The sequence below is a fragment of the Tenrec ecaudatus genome, chromosome 9 (genome assembly GCF_050624435.1).
Source record: "Tenrec ecaudatus isolate mTenEca1 chromosome 9, mTenEca1.hap1, whole genome shotgun sequence".
In the NCBI taxonomy this organism is placed as follows: Eukaryota; Metazoa; Chordata; class Mammalia; order Afrosoricida; family Tenrecidae; genus Tenrec; species Tenrec ecaudatus.
Genome location: NC_134538.1, coordinates 96,580,982 through 96,599,567, shown reverse-complemented (window position 1 = coordinate 96,599,567; position 18,586 = coordinate 96,580,982).

Here is an 18,586-nt window from a genome sequence, read left to right as displayed (position 1 = left end):
TTACAACTCAGTGTAAAAAAGGTCAGAAGTCCTCACATCAGCACCACAAAGCCAACAACAATTTTCATGTAGTGCCCGGGTCTTTGCAGCCTAACCATGTTGATAAATGAGGAGTTGGGTATTTCTTCACTGCTCCTAAAGTACATGTACAAACATCGTTTCAACTGTTTATGATAAAAATCCCATAATTGAGCTAATTTTGACATTGGTTTAATTTGTAGCTATTTGTCCTGCTATTCAAAGTTAAAGGACTTATCCAAGGTCACTTAAGAATTAACCTAGGATTAAACCTAGATTTCCTATAGTCACACTCCTCTGTTCCTACAAGGAAGTATTTATCAAGGAGTTCAAAAAGGTTGCATAATAAAAATTGAACATCCTTTCTTCTAGTTTATCATCTGAAGTGATCCTTGTGAAGGAACTCATCACACTAAAAGCAGTAGGAAAGAATCTTACATGGCAATAAAAATATGATCAGATGAGGCTTTGACTAAAATAAGTAAGGTGGGACAGAGGGAAATGACTAAACCCAGCTTTGGATGGTCATTTTAAAATGTAATCCTTCTGTAAGTGGTTTAATTAGAGAAAATAAGCACTTTTGCCTTTTCTCTTTCCTTTCTTTGCCTTTAGCGAAAAATCAATTCAAGCTTTTGTCTCAAGAAGGAAGTTACTATAATAATATAAAGTCTCTTTAATCCAAACCATTAAGTCATTACCACAACACAGTGACAGTTTGATTACTAAGGGAGCACCTTCTAAGAACCCCTACATTATCTAATAGATGATGTGTTCAGATGCATGAGCCAGAAAGTCTATATTCATTTCTAAGAAATTCGCATAGAAAATTCACGTCTTTTCAGCTGAAAGGAAAACCTTTGTGAGTGTCCTTTGCACTCCCTGTGATTGCCAGGAGATTTGGAGGTTGCCATTAATAAGGATCCCTGCTGTTCTGTGCTCCTGATTTATCACCTTCACATCTAAATGGGAGGAGGTCAGATCAGATGGAGAAAGTCATTCATTCAAAGGGGGCACTTCTCCTTCCATAGGCACGCTTTAAAATATAGCCATTCATACTTAATTAATGGCTGTCTTTTGTGGCATTATGAGCCTGCGAACTGAGGTTCACAATACAAACTGCTGCTTTCTAATATAACTCGTCAGTGATCTTGCCATCAAGGGTAGAAGTGTACCTCTGCAATTAGGCGTCATGACCGCTTGCTCGTAGTTGAGGAATACGTTTCTACATCAAGGTTGATTAAAGAATAAAGACTGAGGAATCATATGACTTAAAGTGCGATGCTCCATAATATTGCTTTTCAAACTCTTAATTTATTGGAAGCGGCATGTGTGTAGCTATTTCCTTTCATTAGCATTTATGTAAGCAAACAGCTGTTTTATGGTCCTAATAGATGGGGCTTAGCAATGCTTTATTGACTTTTGTTATCTTTACAAGACAGTGCAATAATAGTTAAGGTGTTTAGACCGTAACACCAAACTTGATTTTATGGGTTTTGTGTTTCCCTATCTTTAAGACCTAAAATTTATACCAATTGGAAATGAATTTATCACAGTCTGGGATAATTTATCTAGGTTTGAGTGATCAAATTGACATAGAACGTTTTCTCTAAATCTCCCATATATTTTGGGACGTGTTCAATGTAAAGCAATGTTTCTTTGAGTTATTTCAAATAGCTAAGAAAGGGGAAAATATTGCACTTATTTGTAATCTAATAGTGTTTATTCTGAGTTCAGATTGTACTGGTAATTACAGAATTTAATTAATTCTTTCAGTACATAATGGTTTTCTCTTCTACTGGTGTATTAGTCTGGGTACATTAGAGAAACAAATCCACAGAAACTCATGTATAAGGGAGAGTTTTATATAAAGGATACGTGCACATCAAGAAAACATCCCAACCCAGTGCTGCCCAAGCCCGCAAGTCCAACATTAGCCCATATGTCCAACACCAATCCACAAAGTCCTCCTCCATCTCACAAAACAGATGCAATGATGCTGACGGCAGGAGGAAAGCCGAGTCAGTGCATGTGTAAGCATCTCAGCGCTGGCAGGGGTCTCCACATGGGCACTCTAGCACCCAGGGCTGCATCGGGGTAGGCTTCTCAGGGATGTCTTGAAGGACATGAGCCTTGTCAGATGAAGCAGGGACCTGGCTAAGGCTGTTACACACTGCTCCGACAATCAGAAAGCAAGAGACCCGAGAACTAGAAAGGCGAGGCTCACTGAGCCATTTATCCCTCCGCCTTTCAATTAACCCCACGTGTGTTTATCAGCCAGGTTGGAACAATAAACTAACTACCTCAACTGGAAATACTTTCATTTTGCTTTAGAAGCAATCTACATCATGGACACCGATAGGCTAAATGGAAAGTGACATGAAAATGTCCTTCTCTACCTCCTCATTCCAGTGCTACTGTGATTGACAAACACATCGACAATGTCTCTGTATTCTACTTAGGAATCTCTTCCAAAAAGCACACCTTACCAATTTTGTGTAATCTACCAGAAGCTCGTGAATTTATGAAACTTTAGGGGAATCCAATCTAGAATCTCCCATTGTATTCAGACTTCATGTTTCCTTGGGCTCCTCTAGAGTGTGGTGACGTCTCTGACTTTGTTTCTTTGACAGTCCTGAGCAACACTACTCGGAAGGGCTGTTAACATCCCTCTTTTCAGGTCTGTCCACACTGAGTAGCCTAGAGTCCTAGGGTCCACGGGCAGAGGCCACAGAAATAAAGTATGTTTTTTTTAGCACAATACAGAAGGGACCCGTGATAATAGCATGACACCCCAGTGGTGGATAACCTGGTCATTTGGTTAAAGTGCTGATTTTCACAACCACCCACTTTCAAGTCACTAGTTTCCTTTCTTTCCCTACTATTGAGAAGTGAATCTCTAACGCTAGCACAAACTCAAGGGGATAGATTAAATTCTATATTTGGAGAGGAAAGTACGTAATATATTATTAATACATGAGGAAGATTTGTTTCCTTTCCCCTTGTCCCTATCTTATTTTTAAAATGACCATATTGATTATCAAGCCACTGTCTTATGTTAATGATGTCTACTTTCCAGAAGTATCATCGATTCCTATATGAGTGAATTTCGTTCTAAAGTAATTTGTGATGAACACTACTATGATGGTCTTAATAACGGTCACCTTTATGTTCCATAATATAAACAAAATGTACTTTTGTCTTTTGAAATAGTTTTCAAACATAGTGAAAAGAATTTGCATTGCTAGTACATAGGAATACTCGTAATGAGAAAACCATGTTATACTTACTAATAATTTTATACCGCCATATACCTTTAGTGTGGCATAGAATATGATTATAAACCTAGAAATAGACATAGAAATACTCGGACTCTGACACCAACACAGATTTCAATGTATTTGACAATGACTGAAGATGCAAGGCGGGGCCACACGGCGACATTTAGTAATGAAGGGTCCAGGGATACAGCTGACCTTTCTACGATGCCTACAACAGTCCTCCACAACAGAATATTATTCAGTCAAAGATGACAATCATGTCCAGGTTGAGAAGCTCTGGTTTAGGGATATTTTACATGATAGGTGGATCTTTCATATTAACTCTGAAATAGCATTCCTCAAAAGGATAAGCATCCTCATCAAGTCACTATAATACAAAAGAAACACATGACTGTAAGGACCATATGGTCATAGGTGCTGTCAGGTTGGTACTGACTCATAGCAACCCTAAATTTTTACAACAAACTAGAGCACCCGCCCCATGACCGGTGCTATGCGCGAGCCCACTGTTGCGACCACGGAGTCCATCCAGCTTGTATTCCTTTACTGCATGTTTTATTTGTTTGGCTGTTTTTGTTTTTCCTGACCCTCTGCTCTTCCAAGAATGATGTCCTTCTCTAGGGACTCATCCCTCCTGATCAAGCATCCTAAGTCCAGGAAATGACATGTGACCATCAGGTTTTGCTATCCTCACTTCTAAGGAACAGTCCAGCTGTACTTGTAAGATAGATGTTTGTTCTTCTAGCAAACGAAAAACAAACAAACCACCTCACTGTTCTCAAATCCACTCCTACTTATAGTGACCTTATAGGGTTACCAAAGCTGTAAAAGACTGAGAGGAGATAGCCTCAACTTTCTCTCAAGCAGTGACTCGTGGTTTTGAACCACTGACTACGCAGTTAGCCATCCAACACTTACACTTACTCGACAGCACCACCAGGGCTCTTGTCTATGGGATGTCTAATATTCTTTGCTAAGGAGCCCTGGTGGCCTAGTGGACTGCCTGTTGGGCTAACTGCAAGGTCAGAGGTTTGAAACCCCAGCCTCTCTGTAGCAGAAGGATGAGACTTTGTTCTCCCGCAAAGTTTTATGATCTTAGAAACCCAAAGGGCTCTACTCTGTGCCACAGAGTTGCTATGAGTAGGAATCAAAAATTCTAAATTAAAAAGGCCATAAATAATATGTCTGTTTGGGTCCTCCAAGCAGATAGTAGATCGAAATGGACAGCATTCAAGGAACCTAGTGAGTGAAATTGCTTATACCATATATACTCGTGTGTAAGCTGACCTGATTATCAGCCAAGGCACCTAATTTTACCACAAAACTACATTAAAATGTGCTGAAAGCGTGGCTTATACACCAGTCCATATTATTAAAAGCAGAGTGGTAAGATAACTCAGGGAGAGCCTTCAATCTTGATGTAGGTCTGCCACCTGTGACGGACATAGGGAACAAGGATTTGGGCAGAAAGATCTTCAGGCCATGACACCATCCTGAAGCCTCATTCAAGAGGATGGGCAGTCTGGACACACACACACACACTGAGAAATCTCATGTTGGGCAGAATAGCTTGACTCTAGTCTCCCTTCTATGTTCCAAACTCTGGTTTGGAACAGTCCAGGGGAGGCAGGAAACACACCACGGTGATCGCCAACGTGTGGCTGTGAAAGGATGTTAGGCAAACTCACTTCTTGCAGCAGGTTTTGTGGGGAAAAGTGTGAACAGGGTCCCTCCAGGACCACTAAAATAGCTTTCTGACAGCCATGCAGCAGAAACGCTTTGGTCTTGTTGGACAGGTAGAGAAATACTATCCCGGGTGATAGGAAAATGAAGACAGAGTATTACATTTAGGAAACTAGTATGTCATTCACTTTGAGGTTTGATGACTGAATTTAATCATACTCCTAAGTTAGTACCTGCATGTTTTCAAAGTATGTTAGTTACACAATTCACTTGTGATGGTATCGAGGTAGACATGCTTTAATATGTTTGCATCTCAAATAAATAGTCCTTGGAAATAGATGTTGGTGTTTTCACTTAAAATATAGAATTAAGTAAGAAAGAATCACTACGTAATTTTGTCTTCATAACAATTTTAGCATAATTAAAACAAAAATATACCAGACACATTCTTAAAACAGGTCTGAAAGGATCTCTATTTTAAAATAAAATTTGCACAAACACGTATTTCAAGATGTCAGCTAAAACCCTGCTCAATATTCAATATAGTTTAAACATCACTTAGCTCCAAACAGTTCTATGATTACTGCTGCTTTTAACCATCTCCAGGTGTGTGATGAGCACAGCCAAGGCACTGGGTTTCCCTGTGATGCCTTCCTCCCCTACAGGATGTTTCTACAATCATGAAGACTCCACCTCCTAAGTGTTAATACATTCAGCCCTCCCTTTTCCTCTAGCCCTGGTCTTCCTTAGGACCACTCTACCTTTTGCATTAAATATTAGGGCAATGCCTTCTCAGGGACTTTCTTCCTTTCTCTTATAAACTTTGCACTGTTGCAAAACAACCTTCCAAAAGGATGCCCTATCCCTTACAAATGCCCTTCGGAGGCTGTTCAATAGAGTCACCACACAGTAATGCATGGGTGACTTCCAAAGAATACATCCAGGCCCAACCTCGCCCTTGCACTGCACATATCCACTACTGACTTGGCATTTCCACTGTGATATCTCAGACTTAACATGTCCTCAAGTGAGCCTGTTATTTTCCCTCAAACCGATTCTCTCCCAGGTTCAGCACTCTCGGACAAACGGCAACTCCATTCTTTCTGTTTCTGACTTCTACTCTTCTTTCCAGTCTCACCATACCCAGTCTGCTAGCACTTCTTGTTGGCTTTTTGCTCAAAATATCAGTTATTTTATTTAAATCAATCACTTTTTGCTAGGAACCCTTTTAAGTATGTGGAATTCATCAGTGAGCAAAAGCCAGAAAAGTTGTTCTTCATGCAGCCTATATTGGATTCAGAGGAAAAGCCAATAGAGAAGGCAGTAAGAAAACAATATATTTTTAAAATATTTTCACTAATGACAGTTTCTTTTATTTTTTTTCAATCTCCATCTCCCCATGTCCAACCCATCCTCAATTCCCCTTATTTTGGTATCAGAGTCAAAAGAACATTGACTGCCAGGTTGAGTGATGTATTTAATTGAAAATGGAATATTTGGATCTTGCTTATGAGTTTAGAGGAAGTAAAACAATGCACACGAGGCGGGAAGTGATGGTTAAAGTCTTGTACAGTAGCTAAATGTACCACACAGTCCCAAAATGCCAGGAGAGGCAAATTCAAGAGTGGAAGCTCACCCCTAAGATCAGATTCAACTCCAACAATGGAAAGTTGGCAGGCAACCTGATGAATTTTAGTTCGCCAAAATTTATGGCAAAAGTCCTATCAATGATCTTTTTAATAAAATGGACCAATTTCATAGCATGATTCTTTCCAATTAAAATGTTGGCCATATTTAATACATTCAATATGATCAGCATGTGTACTATTATATTTCAGACACATTTCAAATATTATGTAATCACACTTCAGAGGGTATGCAGACATTGGGCACATTTCTTATCTTTTTCAATAGTTTTTGAGAGATGAAAATGCCCTTGCTTGTAAAATTGCAAACATTGCAAAGACATAAACAAAATGGGTGATCTGACTAGGAGTGACACCTAGCTACGACCTATTAGGAGTCATGTTATAACTGGGTTTTTAGATGTTTAAAATAATTCAAAAGGTAGCAAACTGCTCTTACCTTACACCGGATGAATTACCTTTTAGTTACGTTCTACTATTTTTTGCAACAGCCACCAGAACTCACAGGCAGAAAGCATGGTTACAGGGTTTAGTATGGAAGTCAATGGGAATGTTATTCAGGAACAAAATGTTTTAGATACAGTAGTTCAGTCAGAACATGTTACAAAGTTAATTTAGGCCTACTAACAATTGGGTAAATGGCATGGCACTCATCAACTGGTAGGCACTCAGCTCCAGCTCCCTGAGTCAGCAAATCCAGCACCGTGATTAAGTGCTCAGGGGCATCCTACTCCAATAATGACCAGCCCAAAGGGTACCCATCTCATTTTGTGGGTCAGCACCGAGGCTCCCTAAATTAAGTGGCCAGAAGCACGCTACTCCACAAGCCAGCCTCCTTTAAAAAACACTCAACTTTGCTTGTTCTGTGGGCTGGGAAGTCCATTGCCGTGTCCCATGTCTGGGTCCTGGCTCTGCTGCTGCTCCTCTGGTGCCAGCACAGCTGTCTCCTGCATGGACACGGGTCACTGCGCTGGGGTCTCATGCACCACAGGCGGCCCTCCACTCCAGCTCTTGCCAGTAGTGACATCCCTCTTTCTAATGTGAGACGGCGCAGAAACATGGCGATCTCTCGCAGCCGAACTGTATTAATATGATTAGTATCTTGCCTTATCTTCTTACCCAGAACCAGTATCAAAAATGAGTTTCATTTGTTGGGAGAAACAAAGATTATGGCTAGAAAAGCCATATTAAATAACCCACCACATTATACAAATCCATATACATTTGAGTTACTTACTACCATAATTCATTAAAACAATTCTGTGTGTTTTGGATATTCAATATGGAAATTAATTATATGCTTCCCATTTGATCTCAATTACGAGTCGCCATGGTAGAATTACAAAACATGTGTGACATTAGTTTTATGCCAATTGATTAAACTGTCCCCTGAGACTCTGAACTGAATTCCCCAAGCTCCATGACTTTTTCCTACAAGTTATTTGGCACAGAAGTTATGTTTTGTTTGTAATCTAAGTGAATTATACCAGAAAACTCACAGTCATAAGTACATTCCAAATCACAGCAAGCCAATAGGACAGACTAGAACTACCCCTCTGAGACTGTAAATCATTACAGTGGAACGTCTCATCTTCTTGTCCCCCACCCGCACCCCACCCCCAAGTGGTTAGAGGTTTCAAATCGCTGATCTTCTAGTTAGCAACCCAACACGTAGTCCCGATACAGTCACAGACACACACACACACACACACACACACACACACAAATAACCGAGCATATTGAGAATAATCCTATTCATAGAATAGCAACAAATCATTCTCAAGAGCCAGATGGATAAATAATTTGTGGTATAGCCACACATAAAATGATATATTGTTATAAAGAACTGCTGATAAAAAACTGGATGATTTGCAAAGGAGTCAGATGCAAAAGAATACAAACAAACTATTATTTTAATTATGCTTAGTTTACGAGCAGGTCGCATATGCACATCACTAATGCAAAACAAGACTATTGAAAGTATCATTTAAAAATAAATTTAAAAACAAACCAAAACACCATAGTGATCAACACTAATTAAATATGGAGGCAAAGCAAGGCATAGATCCATATAAATTACTCAACTATGCATGACCTGAAATATATAAAGCTTTGAAAATAAGAAGAAAAATAAGAAATGAAGACTTTTCCACCATTCATGAATGTTTTACAAATTATATCATTAACGTTTTAGAAATAGTTTTCAATGATAAAAAAAGCTAATCATGTAAAATTCACTTTCCTGCTAGAGACTGTTTTCCATAATATATTAGGCTATGTTCACTATTTATTTATTCTTAAAATTTAAGCTAACTAAAAGACTATTTACAATCTGCTAACAGAAGGTATAGCATTAAATCTAGTGTTTATAGTTCAAAATACCCTCCTTTGCCTCCTTCCAAATGCTGTATAGTTTCATTTTCAAAGCAATAGCAAGTGAGAAATTAGATCCGTGGATTGTTTTCCTGTGAAAGTGAACATGTAGGGGGTTGGAGAGGCTTTTACCAGTGTCATTGCCCATTGCATTCTGGCATCAAATGAGTTTGTTGTTGGGCCTGTAGAATCGGTCCATTCTGAGTCATAGAAACTATGTACAATAAATGGAAACACTGCCGCCCATCCAGTACCGGGCTCACAATTGTGCTTGTGCTCATGTTGGCAGCTCCTGGGTCATTTCATCTCATGGAGGGTCTTTCTCTAAATCAATAGCACTTGTTCTTTACCATGCAGGTCGTTCTCCAAAGTCTGGTCCCTTTTGACTGTATGTTCAAAGCACAGGAGATGGAAGTCTTGCCTTGCTCAATTCTAAGAATCAACCAGGATGTCCATCCTCCAAGACAAATTTGGTTGTTTTTCTGACAATCCATGTTATTTTCAAAATTCCTGTCAGCTCTACATCATTTTTTCCTGTCTTCCTTATTCATTGTTCAGCTTTCATGTATATATGAGGCCACTGAAAAACACAGCTTAAAGGGTCTTAAAGGCTCAAAGATAAATAAGTGGCCACCTAGCTCAGAAGCAACAAAGCCCACGTGGAAGAAACTCACCAGTCTGTGTGACCACGAGCTGTCAAAGGGATCAGGTATCAAGTATCAAGGAACAAAAAATCATATCATTGAAAACGTGGGTGAGTGCAGAGTGGAGACTCAAAGCTCATTGGTAGCCAACAGGACAGCCCTTACTAAAGGGCTGTGGAGAGGAGATGAGCCAGTCAGGGTGCAGGGTAGCAACGATGAAACATATAACTTTCCTCTAGTTCTTAAATGCTCCCTCCCCACCCACTATCATGATCCCAATTCTCCCTTACAAATCTGGCTAGACCAGAAGATGTACATAGGTACAGATAGGAACTGGAAACACAGGGAATCCAGGACACATGACTCCTTCAGGACCAGTGGTGAGAGTGACGATGCCTAGAGGGTGGAGAGAATGGGGGGTGAAAAGGGGGAACTGATTACAATAATCTACATATAGCTTCCTCCCTGGGGGAAGGACAGCAGAGAAGAATGCAAGGGGAGATGCCGGATAGTATAATATATGACAAAATAGTAATAAATTATGAATGATGAAGGGTTCATGAGGTAGGGGGGAGTGGGGAGGGAGGGAAAAATGAGCAGCAGATATTAAGGGCTCAAGTAGAAGGCAAATGGTTTGAGAATGATGATGACAACAAGTGTACATATGTTCTTGACACAATGGATGGGTGTATGGATTGTGATAAGAATTGTACATGCCCCCAATAAAATGATTTTTAAAAGAAAAAGAAAGCTTGGGTGAGAGACGCCCTAGTCCTCAAGCTGATGTCCTTGCTCTTTAACACTTTAAAGAGGCCTTTGGCAGCAGATTTGTCCAGGACAAGACGTCACTCTAATTCTTTATTACTGCTTCTACGGACATGGACTATGCATCCCAGTGAAATGAACTCCTTGACAACTCCAATGTTTCCTCCATTTATCATGATCTTGCTTAATAGTCCCGTTTAGAAATACAAAGCCACGGAAAAAGTGGAAGTTGTAATGTTACAGTAGTTTCAAAAAGACAATAAAAACGCAATGATAGAAGAACAGCGTGATGACAGCTTGGAAATTACATGCAGACAATAGTGTCTGTCTAACCTGTTCTGCTTCGCCATGTCGTTTAGCACCACGCAATACCCATACCGCAATGAGACCAAAGATAGAGGCCCACCAACAGTCAACTTGTCAGAGAGAAAATAAAATAATGTCAAATGTGTGATACTACTTAAAATATATTATTTTTTTGTTATTCACAACCACCTACTAAGTAAGAGACTAACTCAACTAAAGAAAGGGTGAGGGAAATTTTTGTCTCCTTCTTCTCTGAAAAGATCTGGAAGAAATATCTTCCCATGAGAATTAAAACTAGAAACTTGACTTCAACAGGTTGGGTGTCATTCTACGAGAATTATCTGAAAGACTCTTTGATAAGTTGTTGTTTGCTTTGTTTTGTTTCTGTGGAGGACCAGAAAGGAACTCATGTTGGCTGTGTGGGGGGCATATGACTTCTATCCCAGCCACTCAAGTTTGCCACTGAAGTTGGAAAATACTCATAGGTACAACTTAAACGTGTTTGTGTTTCAGTAAAATTTTATTTATTTATAAAATCAAGTAATAGGCAACACACTGGTTTGTTCTTCCGGCCAAAGTTTGCTGACCTCTATTTAAATACTTTAAGTGAAAAAAATAGCTTTCAGTGGCTTCATGCTGATAATAATTCAGGGATCTGTCAGAAGATCTCTGGAGAAATGATTTCTGGGAACAAATGTCAGCAGGAAAAACACATTAATTTAGATGTGCATGATAGCACATAATGGAATTATACGGCATAAAATACAAAGTGAAACTGTTTAAAGGAATAATAGCATGGATTAAAGCAGGCAATGCTGACAAAAGTGGGTGTGCAAATGACTGGGTAGTTTTAAAAAGAACCAGTAAATTAGTCACCAATAAAAGTATAATAATTGGAGTTAGAAAACCACTAACAATTTTAAACAGCAAGTTAGATATGGCTGAAAGGAGAATTGGTGACTTGAAATACCATTCTGTCGCAATCAAAGTGTGAAAGAGACACAAAGGATTATATCAGGAAGAGAAAAGGCAGCTGATCTGACACGTGTTAATCCTGTTCTACTCGGAGAAGAGAGAGAGAATGAAGAAGGCAATATTAGATGAAATTATGACTAAAAATACTTCAGAATTAAGGAAAATCGGCAGTCTTCTGCTTCAGTGAGCCAAATGATTCCTTGTTGTACTGTTTATTGACGCCATCCAATCAGCTTTTAACTTACAGCAATTCCATGTGTCAGCATAAACCTGCCCCATAGGACTTTCTAGGGGGAAGAAAGAGGAGTCTGTCTGTCCCCCTACAGATTTAAAGATCTGGAAATACTACCCAGGGTCTTGATTCGGAAGTGACTTCATGACAAAAGGTTTGGGGGTAAATTTTCACCGGAGCAAATAGTCAGTTTTTCTCCCGTAGGACTGTGGGTAAGTCTGACCCCTTAATCTTCAGCCAGCAGCTGAGAGCTTAACAGGTAAGCCACCAAGCATCCCTAATGAACTTTTAGAACATAAACTTTAGTAAAAGTCACATCTAGACAACAGAAAATAAAAAATGAAGGGATCTTTCAAATATTCTTAATGTGCTAAGAGAAAACAACGGTCAGTCTAGAACTCAATATTGCGTGGCATCACTTTCCATAGCCTGGTTGACCAAACTACAATCCTACCAGCATCCCAGCAATCTGACTCCTGGCAGCGCTACAGATCAAACCAGAGCCGCCTCCATGGGGTCTCCGACGCTGCCATCGTCACAGCCTCTAAGTCTAGTGCTGACCTGTCAGCATGCCGCCATGGGCCGTCCCTCCGCACATCCACAACTGCTTAGCATGCGAGAACTAAGGATGCTTCCAGGTTGAAAACAACCCACACAAATGGAAGCTTATCGACTCTGTACGCTGTCATTAATAGAACTTCTAAATGATGATCTCATCACAGAAATTACTGAGCTCTGACGGGTTCTGAGGGAGTAGGATATACGATGAATGATTCGAGTTATTAAATACTTGTAATATTCAAGTTGATAAAATGCCTATAATAACCACTATAGGAATTGTAATCAATTGAAACGTCTAAACTACAGGATGAAAAATATAAATAAATAATGTTGAGGGGAGAGTTAGATAGACACAAGTGCATTGGAAGCATGTGTACTATTGCTAAAATAAGCATAATACTTGTTGAATAGAACATTCAAGAATACTATATACACTGTTCAAAAATATTAGCATAACTGAATTTGTAATGAAAATATAAACTAGATATAAATTTCCATCTTGTTTGCAAAAAATGGTGATGCAAATACGGATCCCCATTTATCATTAGGTGGAGGTTGGTAACTCAAAGCAACAGTCAACAAATGGAACCATTGTGGAATCCGGTCTGTACTGAGCGCCCAGGAACAACGGCAGCGCACCCGCCTCGGGGAGACCAAGTACATGTCCTCTGGGGTTACGTAAACAAGACACATTGCACAGATAGTTTTTAGATTTTATTACAGTGTTCATGGTGTACAGGGGCTGTGGCACCTGAGCTCACCCTACCAGCATGTGACCCGGTAGTAGCCAAATAATAAAAACTACTCATTTTAATGGGGAACAATTTCAGTTTAAATTTATTCTGAGATTAATCATTGATTAAAATGTAATTTTAAAATTTCTGCTAACATTACAGTCTGCAACACAAATGAAAACTCTAACGTGTAAGTCTACCAGAAACGTTTCATACTAAGATGGCGATAAAGAGTAAACATGTCACACATAAGCTTATAAATATGTCCAGCAAAAAAAGTACTCTTTCGAAGACTAGAGGTCTTCAGCTCAGCTTTGAACACTTTGTTCTTCAAAAGTAAAAATTGTAAATCAATGTATAAATAAAAGCACATTTTTAAAGAATTTCATATTAATGTACTAACAAGGCATGGTTAATTAAAAAGTTACCCTGGATTTTGGTTAATGGCACTACAAATGTGATAAAATTAGACAGAACTAATGATATTTTTGTGGAGAGGAGTATCTCAAATCTAAATTCTAAATTTAAATAAAATATATTTTTATGACTACAATCTTGGTCAATATAAAACTCATTAGCAAATAAAATATTTGAAACAGACGCACATTTTCCTAGCTCTTATTTCAAGAAAATAATAGTGGATCATTATCTAAGGGGCATTATCTCATTTATCAGTGCTGGGGTGGCGGAGCATTCACTACCATGTGAATGAATTTGAGATTACTTCCCAACACCTACCTTGGATGGTTACAACTGCATCTGAGAGAACTGTGAACTGGCAGTTCATAAAACTTCCTTACCTTTGCAGGAAATGTCTTTTCAAAACATTCTCCGTTTGATATCAGATTTTTCTTTCTAACATGCGAACTAATGTTATTCACTAGCTCAAAATTCTTTCATTGTGTTCCTCACCCTGAGCTGAAAGACAACAGACGCATTTTGTTGTGGAATGCACAAAACGCACCTCAGTGCCACCCTGTCTAAGCAGACTCACAGGAACCCTCCCCAGGACAGGTCGAACAGCTCCAACGGGTTTCGAGGCAGGAACTACAGAAGGGGAAAGCTCCATCCTTCTCCCATGGAGGGCTGGTTTCAAACTGTGGACTTTTCAGAGAGCACACCACCATGTAACCAACACGCCATGACATACTGGCCATCCTCAACTGCTTGAATATCTTCCTTTCCAAGCATTCTCTCAATGAGCAGTTTTGTCTGAAGACGCTAGGGACAAGCTCATCCCATAGTCAGATGCATGTACAAGCTGTTTCTTTGCCTACGTTGTCCCCTCCCACCTCTGTCCTCATCTATCACACTATCTTTATTCCTATTTGAGATCTAATTTTATCTTCACATCTTGAAATAATTCTTAGTTACCCATATCTCCACTAAATTATGTTGGCACGTTTAAAAAATAATTTTCCAAAAATAAAATCCATCAGTGTACACCAAGGATTCAAGAAAGACTAAATTAATTGTTCCTATGATGTATGAAAGTAGACATTGTTTGGCAGCTTAATTGTCATGAAACCAATGAAGAATGTGTAAAAGCAAAGAGTAAAAAGACATGTTTTAAAGTATAAAAAAAATATTTCATTGTACTGTTAATGTGAATATGTCTAAGTATATAGCATTGTACCCCAAAACAAAATTTTAAAAGGCGAGTAGATAGATTAATAATAAGGCTTTGGAATGGGATAATTGAATAAACTAATTGATTATAGAATCTACAAAAAATGTTAAAAACTCAGTTTACTTAATTCCAGCCTCTGCTAAATATATTTCCAATGAAATAACTAAGTTTCAGAAATTTTCATTGAATTTTCCTGTTGCATGGTTCAATAAATCCAAAGTTACAAAAAAATTGAGAAAAAGGAGAAAGATTTCAATAATTTAATATCATGTTCTACCTTCATGTAGTGAAAACTTGTTTGAAATTACAGCTGATGAAGAAACACTTAATAACAAACTTGAGAGATGATGGGGAATTGTAGACACTATTTTAGATGTACTGAAATGCAAAGGACAGATAATGTTTAGATATTTTATCAAACAGGAAAAATTTCATCTAAGAGGAAAAAATCCAAAATTAATTTTTGTGAAAAACATCCATTTGAAAATGGGTCAATGAGATGTAGGAAAAATCAGGCTGCATAAAGAGAAAAATAGAGCCATAGCTGTGTTGTGAATTCAGTGGTGGCCTGCTAGTCATCAGGGCAGTGATTTGAACCTGCCAGCAGCTCCCTGGGTACCAGAAGAGGCAGTCTGCTTCCAGAAAGATTTACAGTACTGGCTGACCAGACAGCAATGGATTTTTGGGTTTGATTTACAGAAAATAGTTTAGGGCCCAAGAATTTGTTATACAGGCTAAAGAAAAACCATAGGTCAACATTTTTTAACTTACACATATTTTTACACAAATAATTCACTCATTACATGCTTTTCTAACTATACCTCATTCCTCAGGTATTTCCTAAGTACACTATGCTAATTTTTTATGAAAACTCATAAAAATTAGCATAGCCTGCTTACAAAAATATCTTGGGGGAAGGGCATGGCTGGCAACAAAACAAAACACCGTAACATGCATGGGCATGTTATTTGCATGAAATTGTGGTATGTAAACTGTTGATGTCCATATTTAAATGTATCTTATTTTAAGTTATTGCATCATAGAATTATGAATATGCTTCATAAGTTAAAAGATCAAGAAAAATCTCCCTTGATATAGCATGCATTAAAGATATGTACCAGACAATAGGAATATGAACAACTCTTTCCACCTGTTCTATATGTGATAGGTTGCTTATAATATATAATACATCAAAAAATAAATTTTCTTAGAAGTTGCTTAAAATAAACAGTAGTTAAAATGCTTATAGAATCATTTATAGAGGCGTAAATTTAGCTACGACCAACTTAAATTTTGTGCTTGAGTTGCATATTCTACGTGTAGTTTAGAAATTCTATTATGAAGTAAGAATAGTATGCATTTGCCTGGATTGCATATTCCTGAATAAAGGCTGGTTGCTGTGAGCAGTTTCACACAGGTATATAAACAGTGGTTTTATATCTTTGACCCAAACTACTGATTTTCCCTTCAACCTGCAATACAATGAGCTGGTACATTACTATTAATAGAAGATAAATTTAATTTTCCTTTGAAATAGCCTGAAATATGAGCAAATTAACAGCAATAATAATTATTACTTATACCTAAACTCCTATGTCAAAGACTAAACAAAGATGACATTTTATCCTGAAATGGAAATCTAAACAGTTTGATTTTATAACAACCTAGCAGAAGATATATTTAACCACTGAGTATGCGCTGTCTGGGGGTACTGGACTCTGGCTAAATAGTTTACAGTGAAAAACAATCAGCTCCTTAATGCTCAGGAAGGCACTGAATTTTAAAGAAGGTTTATGAAGGCCCATGCCCTTTGACCTTCTCTTATTACCACTGTTCAGTGAACCTCTTCAAGATGAATGGTATATATCCTTCTCCATGACAGTCCATTTAGCAGTCACAATATTTCCTATAAGTTAGATAAATTGACTAGTCATTTAAAAAGAAGAAAAGCCAACGCCAACTGCAGCAGAGGTCACTCGATCCAGCTTCGGTCTGTATTAAATTGTCCTCAGATCTAACCAGCATTGTGTCATTAACTTGTCTAACTGGAAATGTTCTAAAAGGTAGGGACCACCACCTGTCATGTTCCATAGGAGGAAGGAAGGAAGCAAATAAGACACAATTCTGCAAGGCAAACTTACATGGCATCGAATCTAAAATCAGACTGGACCAAGATTCTCATTAATCATTTACACAAAAGCTGACTTTTAGAAATAACCATACTAGTCACTTTTGATTCCATAGAGACCACTACAGTGAATGTCATGTAGAAACCGGAAATTTGTGAAATTTTAGTCTCTTTGCCAAACTAGCTAAAAATGACTGCATTTTAAACAGTAAAATATATTATGCTATTTTGAGTTGGATCTACTGATAAGGAGCCTACCACACAGACTCAGAGTGTGGAGTTATCTACAATAAAATTGGCCCAAATTCTTTAACAGTTTAAGTACCATAAAGAACACAGGAAGGCAGCAAGACTCAGGCTGGAGGGGAAAAAATTGTAGCCAATGCAAATGAGAGGGGCTTAGTTTTATCTGAAGTATAACCACAAAGCTGAAAAGGACATTTAGAGGGAAATTAGAGAAATTTGAAAATGTACCAAGGGAAAAATTCAATTGGACCAATGCATATTTTCTTGGAAAAGTAATGATGATGTGTAGGAAAAGGGATTAAGTTACTAGTGATTCAGTGTTCAGGGGAAGCCACAATATATGCAGCCAACTGTTAATGATGTGGCATCATGAATGTATGTGTGTGCGTGTAGATGTGTACCTGTGCAATTGTTGACATAGTTCATGAATCTCAGCAAGGTATACACAAGCATACATTCTTTCAAGTTATCTAGTTTTTAAATTAATATAAATTAATTATCTTATTAATTTATCCCTGTGCTTAAAACCTATACAGCATCCAATTTCATTTGGAATCAAATGCAGTCTTTACAATGGCTTCTCACTTAGTTACTTCACTACATGCCCTCTGCCCTGGCCCTTCTCTCAGCCTAAACAGGCTTCCTCTAGTTGTGTTTTATGTTTTTGCTTAAAGACATCTCTTTGAGGCCTAGTATAACTAACTTATTTAAAACTATCATTAAGTTGCCACACTTTACTCTCCTATACAATTTTTATTGTCTCCACAGAACTTCTCAAATTATTATTCATAAGATTAGTAGTAGTTTCATTTCATTGTCCAAATCACTTATAAGTAAAGTTAAAAATGGCTGGACTCTTTTGTTGTTTGTTTGTTTATTTTTTGGTAACTAGAAACCCTGGTGGATTTCTGATATAAATTGGTGTTTTAATAATTCTTAATGAAAATTCAATGAGCCAACCTCATGGCTTTCTGGAAGCTAGAAAATAAAAGATCTGAATGCACTTTTGTGATGGAAAAGAACGGTTTAAGGAAGATAAAATTGGCAAGGAGGAAGCAACTCCAACCGAGGGAGCCAGACACCTGGGAGAAAAATGCAAATACTAAGGAGTTGGAATGAGTAATGACCTGAAAGCAGGGTAATCACAGCTACTGGATCACTTAACAATATGGATGAAGAAGAAAAGGGGGTAACAAATATATTAACTATTTTCTAGTTCTTTTGCAATATGGAAATGAAAATTTTAAATATATATAATTTTGTGTGATGTGAAAGAAACAATAAATAATGTAAAAGAAATATTTAATTAAAATTCAAGAAGACCACAATTTGTATCCTAAGCAATGTTGTTTATGTTCATGGCACAT